General features: G+C 37.6%; 1 protein-coding gene across 1 annotated transcript in view; it reads left to right on the plus strand.

The window, feature by feature from the left end:
- Positions 1 to 1,900: 1,900 nt before the first annotated feature.
- LOC117295716 overlaps positions 1,901 to 14,050 on the plus strand; it is a 44,419-nt gene continuing 32,269 nt past the window's right edge. Inside the window, exons 1-2 of the mRNA XM_033778430.1 lie at positions 1,901 to 1,964; positions 9,172 to 9,311. The gene's annotated coding sequence lies outside the window, so the exon portion shown is untranslated. The remainder of the gene's footprint in view (positions 1,965 to 9,171; positions 9,312 to 14,050) is intronic.

Consider the following 14,050-nt stretch of genomic DNA (forward strand, 5'->3'; position numbering starts at 1 on the left):
TGTGTGGGCGCGCAATGTGGGTGCCCGCAGCGCGAGTGCGTTCTCAAAGATAGGGACTCGCTCGCCGGTCGCGCTACCAAACATTCCGCAGTCATTATTTTATTTTGTATGGAGTAAAAACTTAATATTATTTTGAAAAGTAAACTAATATGAAAACTTGCAATATTTAACAATTTGTATGGCTTGATGATCAAATAATGTTTTAGGTTGAGCCACGAGGACGAATTTCTCCCTAGGTCATACCTATGTTTTTTTAAGAAGAAGTCTCAACATTAAAAAACACCGTCAAAACAGGCTAAACTAAACTAAAGATTGGCTCGACTCATCAGGAAAGATATTCAAGGCGGAATTAGTATGGCGAGAAAAAAAATAATACTCGGGCTAGCTGGGAAATAAGTTCTGCCTTTGCAGTTCCCGTTTTTTCTTTTATGTGTTTTCGGGTTTTTTACGGTGTTCCGGTGTACCGCATGCAATTATGTCCTCTATGCAATACTATCCGGAGGACATTATTGCATATGCAATAATGTCCGCCGGACGGTTTTGCATATGCAATCGTGTCGCCGGACGCTGCTGCATAATGCAATTGTGTCCGCCCGAACACATTTGCATATGCAGTTGTGTCCGCCCCCGTGCAAAACCGCCCTTGCAGTAAATTAAACGCCCTTGGTCGACGGAACACGTTTGCCATTTTTTTACAAGCAAAAACAAAAGTGCATGTCATGAATGACATGGGAAATGTTTCGCCGCAATAATAAAAATACGTGAATATTCATGCTGCTATACGTATGGTTCAGTACAAGCACGCTCGCTTACATGTACGGTCATGTACATGTCCACCGGACGGTTTAAATTGCATAGCCCCGGACACGATTGCATATGCAAAAGTGTTCGGAGCGGACAGTATTGCATGGCGGACACAATTGCTTCTGACACCGGCAAAGTCTTTGTATGGAAGTATTGGGATGAATATTAGAAACTTTAAACTGAAATTGAATATAGGCACGGTGACGTTTAAAAAAAATTAGTATTAATAAACTGTGTTTGAGTATAAACACAAAGGCCTTAGGGTCCTAATTATTGATATTTTGTAATAACAGTTATAGTGTATGCAAGCATCAATAATTCTGGAGGAATATGTGCTGGCAAGAAACAAAATTACTCACAAAACTTTCCGCCTACACAGACCAATGATATCCTAAGAGAAGATCGGGGACACGTGGTAAAATAAAACATTCAAACTCAAACTTTCAAACTCATGCAGTTGGCTTCGCACGGGTTCATCTGTGTGTGTCAATTTTGTTTTGTACATTAAAAAATGCTGAAAATGTCGTGGTGTTTTTTCAATTGGGGGGGGGGGGGGGGGGAGGGGGGAGTGGGGGAAGGGAATCCTTAAAAAAAACAAAAACGAACATTATTATAAGATGGCAATTCTATAGGGCCAACAGAAAAAAAGAGAGACGCGGTTAGCGTAAAAAAAATCCTAAGTTGGTCACGGTTTGTGGAAAAGTTAAATGTCCCTCGAGTCGAGGGGCTCCGTACCGTAGAAAGGTATACATAACTTTTTCAAGATTGTGATGCTCAGGGACGTTTGTGTTTTTGCTTTTGGCGGGAGAATAATTCGACGGGCCACACTAAATTGACCAGATGATTAAATTAAAGAGTCAATGAATATTTTTATCTTACTGTACAAAGCTGTGAGACTTTTAAGTATTTGTTGTGTATTTGTTTAATACAGTGTATTTAGCAATTTGCACTTGTTGAGCCCTTCTGTGGCATGACACGGCTTGGGGGGGGGGGGGGTACATTGAACACATGAGGGCGCTCGACAATAACAAACTTTCACACACATCTGAAAACTAGAGCACAAACTGCATGCAGCAATTCAAAGGTGACAGCGAGTGTGGAGTTGTAGAAGACGTGTTGAAAAGACGAGCATTTCACGGGTTTTGATTGACAGGAATTGGGTAAGTGTGTTCATTTTATTTATTGCTACATCTGCCAAGTATTATTTGATGAATTTAGCTATCACTGAGTAGTGAGTTGTGTTATCGTAATTCAAGTTCAATGGATTGTCACTCGACTCTGTCGTGCTCTGTCAGTCGTCTTGCGTCTTCATTCGTTTTTCAATAGCCCCACGTATAGGAAGCAACTATTTCGAGTTGGCATCGATGGCCATGTTCCGTCCCAACCCAACTAGATAATCGTGAAGGGAGCTAAGGAGAGCGATTAGATTTTGTCACACAGTGTGTGTGTGTCCCCCATGTAGGTTAATAACATTGGCTGAACACTTGAATAGCGAGTTTTCACAACAAATTTCTACACAATATTAGCCATACGGGGAAAGGGGGGTGGGGGAGACACAAAATTACCTTTTTAAGACACAGGACATGGTCCCCGGGGATAGGACAATATTGAAGATCATAAAAATTGTTGGCAACAAAATTGTGAATTGTGGAGGGTTAATCTATCTGAATGCATGTAATGCTAGTTGTTCAGAGTAAAATTGCATAGTTAGAAGAGTTTGTAACATGATGAAATTGTGCAATAAATTTAACTCATGAATACAGTCCAACCACATGTACGTAAAGGATTTGAAGAATAACAAAAACCAGCTATGTTTTTCGCCTGTAATTCTTTAGCCACTGTAACAATACAACGCACCACCCGTATTTATAATAGTTTACATTTAATATCTGATTAATTTCAACAGAACAACCACATTTGCACATGGAGGCATCATCCTGAAAGCCTTGAGGCTTGTAATGAATGTGCCTGTTACAACAATACAGTGTTCTTTAAAGGCACTGGACACTATTGGTAATCACGGGTAGAAATTAAGTGTATTTTCATGGTAGTCAGCAGGGCTAGTAACCAAGAAATTTTAGTAGCCCTGATGAGATTTTGGTAGCCCAAAAGACACATTATGTCTTGAGTCACGGCACAAACTTTACAATACATCATTCATAGCACAGTTCAGTATTGTTTGTGATGATGATTTTTGCATTTTTTAAAAATGAGTAGCCCGGCTGTTAATCTGGTAGTCCCGGGCTAGCGGGCTAGTGACAATTTCGACCCCTGGGGTAATTACTCAAAATAATTGCTAGCACAAAAACTTACTTGGTACTACAAACAATGGAGAGCTGTTGATAGTTTAAAACATTGTGAGAACTGGCTCCCTCTTAAGTATCGTAGTGTTTTGAGAAAGAACTAATTTTCCATTGAAATATTTGAATTTGATTTCGAGACCTTAAAATTTGAATTTGAGGTCCCGAAATTACGCATCTGAAAGCACACAACTTCGTGCGACAAGGCAGTTTTTCTTCCATTATTATCTCGTTACCAATAGTGTCCAGTGTCTTTAAAATGGTACAAAACTGCATGGTAACCTATAGACAGTGTAAGAGAAGAAAAAACCCTAGAGCTGCTGTCAATAGTTCGTGGCAATTTACAATATTTATTCTGGTTCCCAAGTGTTTTTACAGCTTCCTCAATCCTCATGGTAACTTTCTAATGAAAAAAAAAAAAAACAATCAATAGATTTTCATTCCGTTCATTGCTATTATTGTTTTTGCTTTAAAAACAGCCTGGAGTCACCTTGTTGAAGAGCTGTCATGAAAATTACATTGCAATTATTCCCGGGTGTGATATTTGTACTGTGCATCGGGGAGACGACACCTTGGTTAAAGTTACGTAGTCTCACACTTCGCTCTGCTTAACATTATGGGCAGTTCTTCATGGTTTTTTTCAGCAAAATCTTTACAGAATTGACTTAAAGGAAAGGTGTATGTTTGGTAGGCCCCCATACTACTCTTAAAATTAATGGCAATACAAAATTTTGGTAAGAAGCCTATAAACAGCAGCTTTCTATAGAGAAATTTCAATTTGAAGTATTAAGGTTAGAATGTAAAAAGATTTCAGTGGCACTGGACAATATTATTGGTAATTACTCCACATATTATTGGTAATAACTCAAAATAATTAGGCATAACCAGCTGGGAGCAGGGGACTGATGAAGCTCCATTTTCACCCTACTTATTTTTTTTAAGGAGGAATATTATAATCTCCAGTGACAGGTAATTGGAAAGTTGCATAAATTTTCTTAATGATTTGCACACCATGAGCGTGGTCTGGAATGCCTTTTCGGTGAATGAGTGGTAGCATCGAATCACATGAGCATGCCTAGCATACAAACAGGGCATTCATGGATGGACAGTCCACCAGTGAACAGGGCCCAATTTCATTGTTTACTTGTAAGCAAATTTTCGTTCTTACTGCAGCAGAAACATTTGCTTACGTGTAATATTTCACAGGAAAACAAGAAAATTTGGCAGCCATCTTGCGCGCTCACAAGGGATTTGTATTTTTACATCATTAAATTTTAGCAAGTAAGCACTGGAAGGCAAGCATGCCTTTTCGTGTGCTAATCGGTAAGCAGCGCTATGAAATGGAAATCATGTAGTAAGCACATAATCGGCTGTTTACTCAGCTGCATGAAATTGGGCCCAAAACTTGAACCAGTTGGTCTGTTCTTACCTGTAGACTCCTTCCTCCCTGTGTCCTTTTAAAGCTATCGCCATGGTAACGCATCTTTGCACAGGCCTACCTGTGAATTGAAACACCTGCAGAGAAGATTGAATCTTGGTGAATTGCTCCGGAGAGGGAACTTTGCAAAAAGTTGATTGAAATGCATGAGTGCCCAGAACCTTGATAGTCGTCAGAATGGACTTTTAAATTATTCAAGCACCGTCACATTTTGTATCTATTTTTTATAGAGTGCATTCACCATCTCAGTCCTTGGGTTTTATTAGACTGTATGGGTTTGGCCTCGGCTTGCTGAGAGTCAAATCTGATGGGCCTAATTGTCATTGAGCTGATTGAGCACCATATTTAGCTTAGCAGTTTTCTTCTAAGCACAATTATGCTTGTTTTAAACGGTTACAAGTGGAGTTAAAGAGTGCACTCACCGTCATCAGTCCTCTAGGGTATTAATACTGTATGGGTTTGGCCTTGGCTTACTGAGAGTCGCATGGGGCCCAACTTACATTGAGCGTGCTGGAGCACAACAAATAATTGGTTAACATTTGTCTGCTAAGCATTAGGCCTATGCTTGTTAACAGTTACAAAATGAGTTATATTCACCATCAGTTCTAGGATGACCATTAGACTGTCATGGGTTTGGCCTCGGCATGCTGAGAGTCACATCTGGGCAAAATTTTATAGTGCTGCTTCAGCACAGTATTGCTTCAGCACAGTATTGCTTTAAACAAAAATTCTGCTTAAATTAAAAAACTAAAACAAGTACTGTAATACTGAAAACTGAATGTTTATTCAACTCTCATTTTAGACAATTTTCTCTTAGTTCAACCCCAAATCGCTTAAAATATGTACCCAATCAGTTTCCCTTGCGGTTTATATCAAACTCTTTTACATTATGATTTGAAAACGAGGACATCATCTTTGAAGATGCCATTTGTGGAGCCTGTCGTGATAAGAGTGATTGAGGTAAAAGTACACACACAATGACGCAATTATATCTTGTTTTGACATCCTGACACAGCATACAATGCACCTGTTTTGATTGTTTAATGACGTAGGACCGTCATCCGAGCATTGTTGTCAGCGATCCAGTCAGTTGCTCCTACTGCGCTGTTTTCATAAAAATGAAAAATTGCCAATCAGCAGTTAATAGTCCATAGTCATTTATCATTCATATTGTCAGTAAAGCTTGGAACTATTGCCTATTTTGTCAACTTCAATGAGACTTTGAAGCGACAGACACATCATATTTCCTGTTCCTAGGGAAACGCTGTCATTTGATACTTATTTCACCAGCTTAAACATGGAATATTCAGCTCGCCCAGGATATAGCAATCAATGACCCATGGTGTCTGGGCAGATCTATGATGTCTGATAGTCTTTATTATTGGCCCAATCGAATTCACGCAGGACTGCACTATATCGGATGCCAGTGACAGAATCTTAGACTTTGTGGCCATCAGGTTTGCAATCTGTAGGCCTACATTTTGTCGCAGCAGAAGGATGCATTGCAAGCATTATTGCAACTTCCATCAGGTTTTGCTATCAGTAGGCCTACGGATGAATTGAAAGCAATATTACAACTTCCATCATACATTCAAAGACATATTTTTGTATCCCTATCTTGTATCCCTTTTGTCCTATGTTCCATTGGAATCTAACCATAAACTTAAGCCCTCCAATAAATCTATGACAAAACCTTGGAAAAACACAGAGTCAACTGTTGAAGGGTCACAACATTTTGTGTGTGTATCCATTCAAAATTCCGTAAAGAAACCCATGTTAAAAAATGGCCGCAATTCAAATTTCAGATCTTGAATATCACACATATGTAATTACCAGATCTCAAAAGATATCATGTGAAAGGTTATGAAAATTAATTGATTGTAACTGGACACTTTTGTTTGACCCCAGCTGAGGCAGAGTCGGAATCTACAAGTACGGACATCTTCATGAAGCAGCAAATTGAAAATGTCTAATGGCTTGTTTTATAATTGATTCAATTTGGCTTATAGGCACTGGACACTATTGGTAATTACTCAAGATGATTGTTATCTTAAAAACTTACTTGGTATTAACGAGTAATGACGAGATAGTGATAGTATAAAACATTGTGAGAAAGAGATAATTTTCACTAAAATATTAGAATATCACCCCAAATTTTAAGCCCTGCAACAAATCTATGGAAAAAAGCCTGCATTCAAAAACCTGGAACAACACAGAGTCAACTGTTGAATTTAACTTTAGATGCATGTGGGAAGCAAACAAATTTGTGCAACAAGGGTGGTATGTCTTTAATTCTCTTGCAACTTCAATGACCAATTGAGTCCAAATTTTCACAGATTTGTTATTCTGATTTAATATGAATAATATTGTATCTTTAAAGTGTTGTCAAGACTCAAGATGCATCATGCATAGAATGTCCACCATAGTTTTTTTATTATACATACCAGGCCATGCTGTTGAACCTAAGGTCATGCGAGCAATTAAAACTTGGGCATTGTATCTGCATGTAGGCCTACTACCAAACGATTAGCACGCATGTTTTTTACGTACGCTAGTGGCATGACAAGTAGTTATTGATTTCAATCTCCGAGTCAATTTTCTGAAGCACCGTGTCAGGGTTCTCGCCAGGACATCTTCAAAACTGTGAAGGAATAATGGACTCAAATTTCTGAAGTTTCTGAAGCCTAAGCACGCTGAATTCAAATGAGGTGCCAGAATGTTTTAACACAGGCCCTGGGTATTCAGAGTCACAAGAAAATTAGTGAAAACAAATCTTGTGAATTGTTTTTTCACCTTTTCCCATTGGTTTTCTCCCAAGATTTTTACTTTGTTTGTCCAAAACTGAAGCATTATCAAGCAAAAACATTTCAATGAAAGCTTTCCCACAATGACTACAAAATACTATGTGGAAATCATTTATAATTTACTAATATTACCACATGTAGCACCCTTTAATGACAAAGAGAAATGCATTTTAAAATTAAATCAAAAATGGACTGTAAGGATTTTAATTTGATTAAAAAACGGAAGAAGGTACACACGTGTACATGTACTTTCCTCTAGAAAGGAAAACTTGAAGCTTTTGATTTCCAACCATTGAGGGGGCTTGCACAACATGAATGTGTCGTATCAATGACCCTTTAATTTTGATCAAAATGTCTGTACAAAAGTAGTTACAAAAAAATGATTTTAATTTGATTAAAAACCCAGAGTAATTTCCTTCAAAAAAGCAAATTTTGAACCTTTTGATGTCTCCCCATTCAGCGCAGGCCTGTACAACATGAATGTCTCGTATCAATGACCCTTTCAGTCAAAGAGTACAAACAAGTGTAGTAAAAAAAGGATTTTAATTTGATTGAAAACCGGATGGTCCTTTAAAAAAGCAAAACAAACCTTTTTATTTGTCCCTATTCAGCAGGCCTGTACAGCATGAATGTGTCGTATCAATGACCCTTTTGATCAAAGAGTACCTAGAGTGTAGTCAGGAAAACTGCATCATGATCCGCAAACAAACCCAAGAATGTCCATGATTAATTACTTCTATTTTGCGCATCGTAAAGTGAAAGATTGCATTGACGAATTTGGAAGCATCACAGTGTACGCAAGTGCATTGATCAAAGTCCTTTCGGATCTGACATGTCTGAAGGGATCTGGAATGTTGTTTTCCTGCTTCAACAATTCAGTATTTTTGGTCATAGGTTTGATATTTGTTTGCGGGGCAAATACATAATGGATTAAATTCCTGCTACATGAAGTATTGCATTATTGGATATTTACATGTAGGAACACAGCCTTAGAAATGGTTATTTTACATTGAGTAAAACACACTTCCCTTTGATTTAAAAATCATTTTTAATTTGGTAACGTCAGCATCAAGAGATGTTGTTTTCCATAAATGAGATCAACAATACTGATTTACTGGACACAAATTTTTTTTTAAAAATTGAGACATCAAGACAAAACACAGAGGGGATATTTTTCAGTGTGTACAATTTCTCCCGAACTGGTGAAACTAGGCAAAATAATACAGAAATTTTTTGACAGAAACATACAACCTCAAAATTTAAGTGTACCAAATTAAAATACTGAAAAACATTGTACAAATATCAAAATACTCAATTTATATCCTTAAAATGTAATTTTTTTAATCTGACGTCTAGAATCTTTTCCGTAATTTTCTCAGCACTGCGTGTAGATGGGCAGACCTGCCAACCAGTACAATTTTGTCGTAATTCTTACGATTTTTCAATGAAAATACAAAAATTACTATTTTTCTCTATAAAGTACAGTTTTCTAAAAATCTAATTAGCCAATTCTAATAAAGATTATCATTGTTTCTTTCCTTTGTCTCTCTTGCATGCGATCTAATTCCATATGTGTATGTGCGTTCCATGGAGATTAAGCCTGTAAAGAGTGGGAGATGTTCAGATGACATTTGCAGAAGTAATTCCTGCATTGAAAAGGGTCTTCACTATATCGTTCATGTCTTATGCAGTGACCATCAGAGCCCCCCATCATGCAGGGAAGTCACGTACAAGACCGGACCATCTCACGGTTGGACGGTCAGTTGGCCACCGTCCAATCCCATGCATTAATCCGATAGTTTCTACTTGATATATTTTCTTATAGATGCCGCAGTAATTTCTCCCGTGTTCCGCGCCATTGGAGGCACACTGCCGACTGGGCAATAAACGATCGACTCGCAGCAACAAACGACATAATGTGATGTTAGTTGCAATATGAGTCAAAACAGTCAGTCGATGATGTTGGTGAGTATAACTTCAAGGGTATTGCACAAAATTGTTTACTACATTAATTTTTTCAGTATGTATAGTTTAAATTTTGTTTACATCATTGAACAAGAGACACAACTTCCATACTTTTAAAAAGCTGACTGATGATAAATGAATTTAGGGTCTTCACGGTGTACACTGTACATAGTGTACACTGTACATCATAATCCATGTACATCTTTCATCATGTACTTTTAAATGTTTTACTCAAATTCGATGGTCCCATTTTCAAGAAAAAATTGCAAATTGGGTAAACAATTCTTATATTTTCTCTACTTTCCTAAGTTTTGTTTGAAAAATCCACAGGCAAATGACTCAGGTGGGATTCGAACTCGTGCCTTTTAGGGTATATTTTCACACAGATGTTGTGCTTATTTTGATGTTGCAAAAAATAAATAAAATAAAATGAGAGTTGCATCCCAATGATTCCCCCACATAAATTTTGGATTTAAATAATTAATTTGACTTTGGTTTCCCATGAGAGACAAATGGAGTGCTTACATGCAGGGATTGTTTTGTCTTGACAGTTGACACATAAGTGTGAATCCGTTAATTATGCCATTTGAATGGGAACATCAACTCTTTGAATGGGAACATCAACTCTTTGAATGGGAACATCAACTCTTTGAATGTGCCGTTTTATCAGTAACAAAGAGCCGCAACGGAATTGCATTCATGTGAAGACTGGAGTGGCATGATAAAGTGTGATAATAAACCCCAATAAGTGGAAGTGATGTTATCCGATGGAGCATTCAGAATCAGCCGTCAAAACTGAAGTGTAATTTAGGATTGCCTCAGCTGATAACAAATGTACCGTGTTTGCCTTAAAACTGCAAATAATGACGTACATTAGTTTAGGTGTAGATCAGTACGCAGGCAGGATATTCTTCAAACTTTAGTCTGATTTTTTCCACTTTTTTGTGTTTTGCCCAAGGAAAAATTTTAACAATTTTGATAAGCCTAAAAAGTTTGAGAGCCTAAGAAGTAGGTCAGCTAGTCCTTGTAACCAATCAAATATTCCTACTTTTTTTTCTGAAGTCCAAATTAATATCAAGCCTGACAGGAAGAGTTTGTACACAAAAAGTGTTATTTCTCTGTAGTACTTTCATTATTAAAATTGCTTAATTTTAAATCTTAAGGACATTTTCCCCTTTTTGTTGTGACAGCCGAACAAAATTAAACATGGTTTCTTGGCAAGAGGAGTTAACATTGAAACCACATCCAACTCTCTATTTCATATTAATTTGCTTATTAATAACATACATGTACCAATCCAAAGCCCATTACTTTGAAATAATAGAAGTTGTTAAAAAAAAATGCCATATAAATCATCTATGGCATGGAGTAAACATTGAAAACACCTCCATCTTTCTGTTGCATATTAGTTTACTGATATATCTTATAAATAGTACCAATCCAAAGCCCATTTCTCTGAAATTGTCTCTTAGAAGTGGTTGACAAAATGCTGCTATAAATCATCTACATGTACATGTGTTAAAAAGTGCCGTTCAGTTTTAGTTTCCACCGTTCAGTTTTAGTTTCCGCAGATTTATACTTATCAGATGACTGCTTGTAATTAGCACCAATCCAAAGCCCATTTCTCTGAAATAGTTGTTTAGAAGTGGTTGACAAAATGGCCCTTAAAGTCATCTATGTGTTAAAAGCCATTCAGCTTTAGTTTCTGCGGATATAAGTGTATCCGACTCTTATCTGGTGACTGCTTGTAAATAGTACCAATCCAAAGCCCCTTATCCTGAAATAGTCTTGAGAAGTGGTTGACAAAGTGTCCCTATAAATCATCTATATGTGTTAAAAGTGCCGTTCAGTTTGAGTGTCCGCGGATTTAAGTGTATCATCGGACGACTGCAAAAGAAAAGGTCCTTTTGCATTCCCAGAGCGGAAACTCTAGATGAGAGATCCGTATCCACCGTCCAGCCAGTGTATTGACCAATCATCAACCTACAAATGTCAGCGGTGATTTGACACCTCAAAAAGCGGTGTCCTCAATCCTACTCTGAGAGCTCTTTTTTTTGCTCAGCTAAACTACAAAGTCCACACACTCTCCGCTCCCACCGTCTTCTAAGACATCCTCTGTCTTCTGAGTAGAATAAGAAAGAGACCCTGATTGTCCTGCCCTTTTCTTTCTCACTCTCAGTCCTTTGCACATTGGACTGGCAAATTTACACAGGTGTACAGTTACACTTCAGCGATTCTTTTTCTGCTATTGACTGATTGGTAGATTTGGTTGTTGGACATACGACTCCCATTTGGAATAGTGAACGTTTGGGTTCTGTGTTAGGGATGAGATCAGATAGTATCCCAATGCACAGTCCTGTTACTTGTTCTAGTTAAATGCACTCATATTCAAAGACCAGTATTCTCACTTGGCGTAACCCAACATATGCATCAAATAACAACCCTGTGAAATTTTTGGCTCAATTGGTCATCATCGAAGTTGCAAGAGAATAATGAAAGAAAAAAAAACCCTTTTTTGCCATGTGTGCTTTTAGATGCATATAAACAAAGACTGAAGCCTTTGATATTTGAGTAAGAAATTACTACAGGTCTCAAAAACTATGTTACTTCAGAGGGAGCTGTTTCTGACAATGTTATCAACAGCTCTCTATTGCTTGATAAGTTGTTATGCTGACAACAGTTATTTTGAGTAATCACCCATAGTGTCCAGTGCCTTTAAGATCTATTAGCATATTTTGAGAAAAAATGTTTAAATGGTTTGAGAGGCCAAGTGGAATTTCTCAGGAATGCACATTTACAACCTCTAAAAAACTGTCTGTGTACTTAGCGTTGGATATCAGTCGCCTCTCCTCTAGTCATGAATCATGTAACTGTGCCAAAGAACTCCAGGGTTGTGAGCAGGAACCAGGACTATTGCACTATTACTGTATTTAAGTATGTCATTCGAGCCAAGCATTTGTAGTTTAGGCCTGTGATTGATGCAATGCATAAAAATGGACAGTACTTTTTTCACCTTTCGCCAGTATAGCTAGGGTATTTTCTTTAGGAGGGATGCTGTAGGAAGCTTAAAAGCCCAACAACATTTTTTTCAGTTATATGAAGCTTCCCCCTGTGTTGAGTAAGAATCAAGTGTCGAAAGGCAAGCTTTAAAAAACGTTTGATGCATTTATAAACAGTTTTTTATAGAAATTGAAAGTGGGAGGCGAAAAACTAAAGCAAAACTAAAGCCCTAATAAAGGGTGTGAGAAGAAAGGAGACTGTGTGCCTAGGCACTGTTCTGTCCAATTAGTCAGTGAGTGACAAGGTGGAACATGTGACCCAGTAGCGCCTTTGACCATCATACCACAAAAAAAATTTCAACAAATAACCTGCTCCTCAAAAAATAAAGAGTTGCATTTTTAAAAGGCAGACAGGACATCTCATTCACCATACGGGTCAAGCCATGCCAGTATACGACACCCAGGCACATACATGTACATCATCAGCTGAGAAGCCAGACCAGAGGAAATTTTGTCTTTATAAACGTGAAACAGATGAGTCTAGATAAAGAAAGAAGAGAAAGAAACTTAAAAAGAAGACCAAGAAACTTAAAAACCTGCTATCAGAGGAAGTTTGTGCCACTTTCACCACCTCTCTATTTGCCTCAACATTCACCAGCAATAACACAGGTGATGAGATGCTTATCTCTCCTAGGACCAACTCATTTATCTTCCCCTACCACACCAACTATTGCAATAAACCCAGCACCAAGTGATTTGACAAAGTGCCTCGCAGCACAAAACAAACAACATTTGCAACTCGCCTTCTCTATAGGACTGCAGCAATGCTTTGAGGAGAGTCGCCCATCCAAGATCCATTATTTACCCACTTATTCACATTCCACATTTTCTATCTATATGTCATTTTCCAATGATTAATCCATTACCAATTCGTAATTATCAAATAAAATGTCAAGATTTGTTTTCTTCAAAACATCTCAGAATTAAAAAGCATAAAATGAAACAAGCTGAAACCTTGTATTGATAATTTTTCGATATATGTGGCTGATTCTGATCATAGAAAAAGCTTGCCCAAAATCACTTAGGCAGGGTCCAAGCCGTCCAACAACTACATAAAGACTAACAGATTTGAGGATTCCTTTCTGCCTATAGTGCAATTAAGCTTTTAAAAATAGTACATGTAGATGGTCGAGATAACTTGGTTTACTTCTATATTTTGTACTTTTTACACAATAATTTATATTTGTATATTTATGTAAATTGTAATTGGTATTCTTGTTGACTGTTGTTGATATGCCTCTCTTGTATGTATTCTCCTTTACACAGGGAAGACAAATTTGATGTTTTTTATATCTTGACAATAGTAAGTATTTGTAGTCTTTAATCTTTTGAAAATCTGATGTCTTTGTGCATTGTGTTGCAAAAGAAGTAGGCCCATTTTTATGTTGCTGCTCACCTTGGCATTATGCGCTTATAACGCCCAATCAAGCATGTAATTCTTCTGGCTTCAAAGTGGATTTCCATGTTATAAGCACAGCTCTGAAATTTCCTCTTTCAGTGGGCAAGTTCATTTTCATTTTCATTTTTGCATTGTGTTTAAAAGAAGTAGCACCATTTTTATGGCGCTGCTTTCTGCGCTATAGCACCCTATCAAGCATGTAATTCTATATGCCATAAAAGGGGATTTCCATGTTAAGCACAGCTCTGAAATTCCCTCTTGCAGCAGAGGGTTAGGTCATT

Source organism: Asterias rubens, chromosome 10 (genome assembly GCF_902459465.1).
Source record: "Asterias rubens chromosome 10, eAstRub1.3, whole genome shotgun sequence".
Classification (NCBI taxonomy): domain Eukaryota; kingdom Metazoa; phylum Echinodermata; class Asteroidea; order Forcipulatida; family Asteriidae; genus Asterias; species Asterias rubens.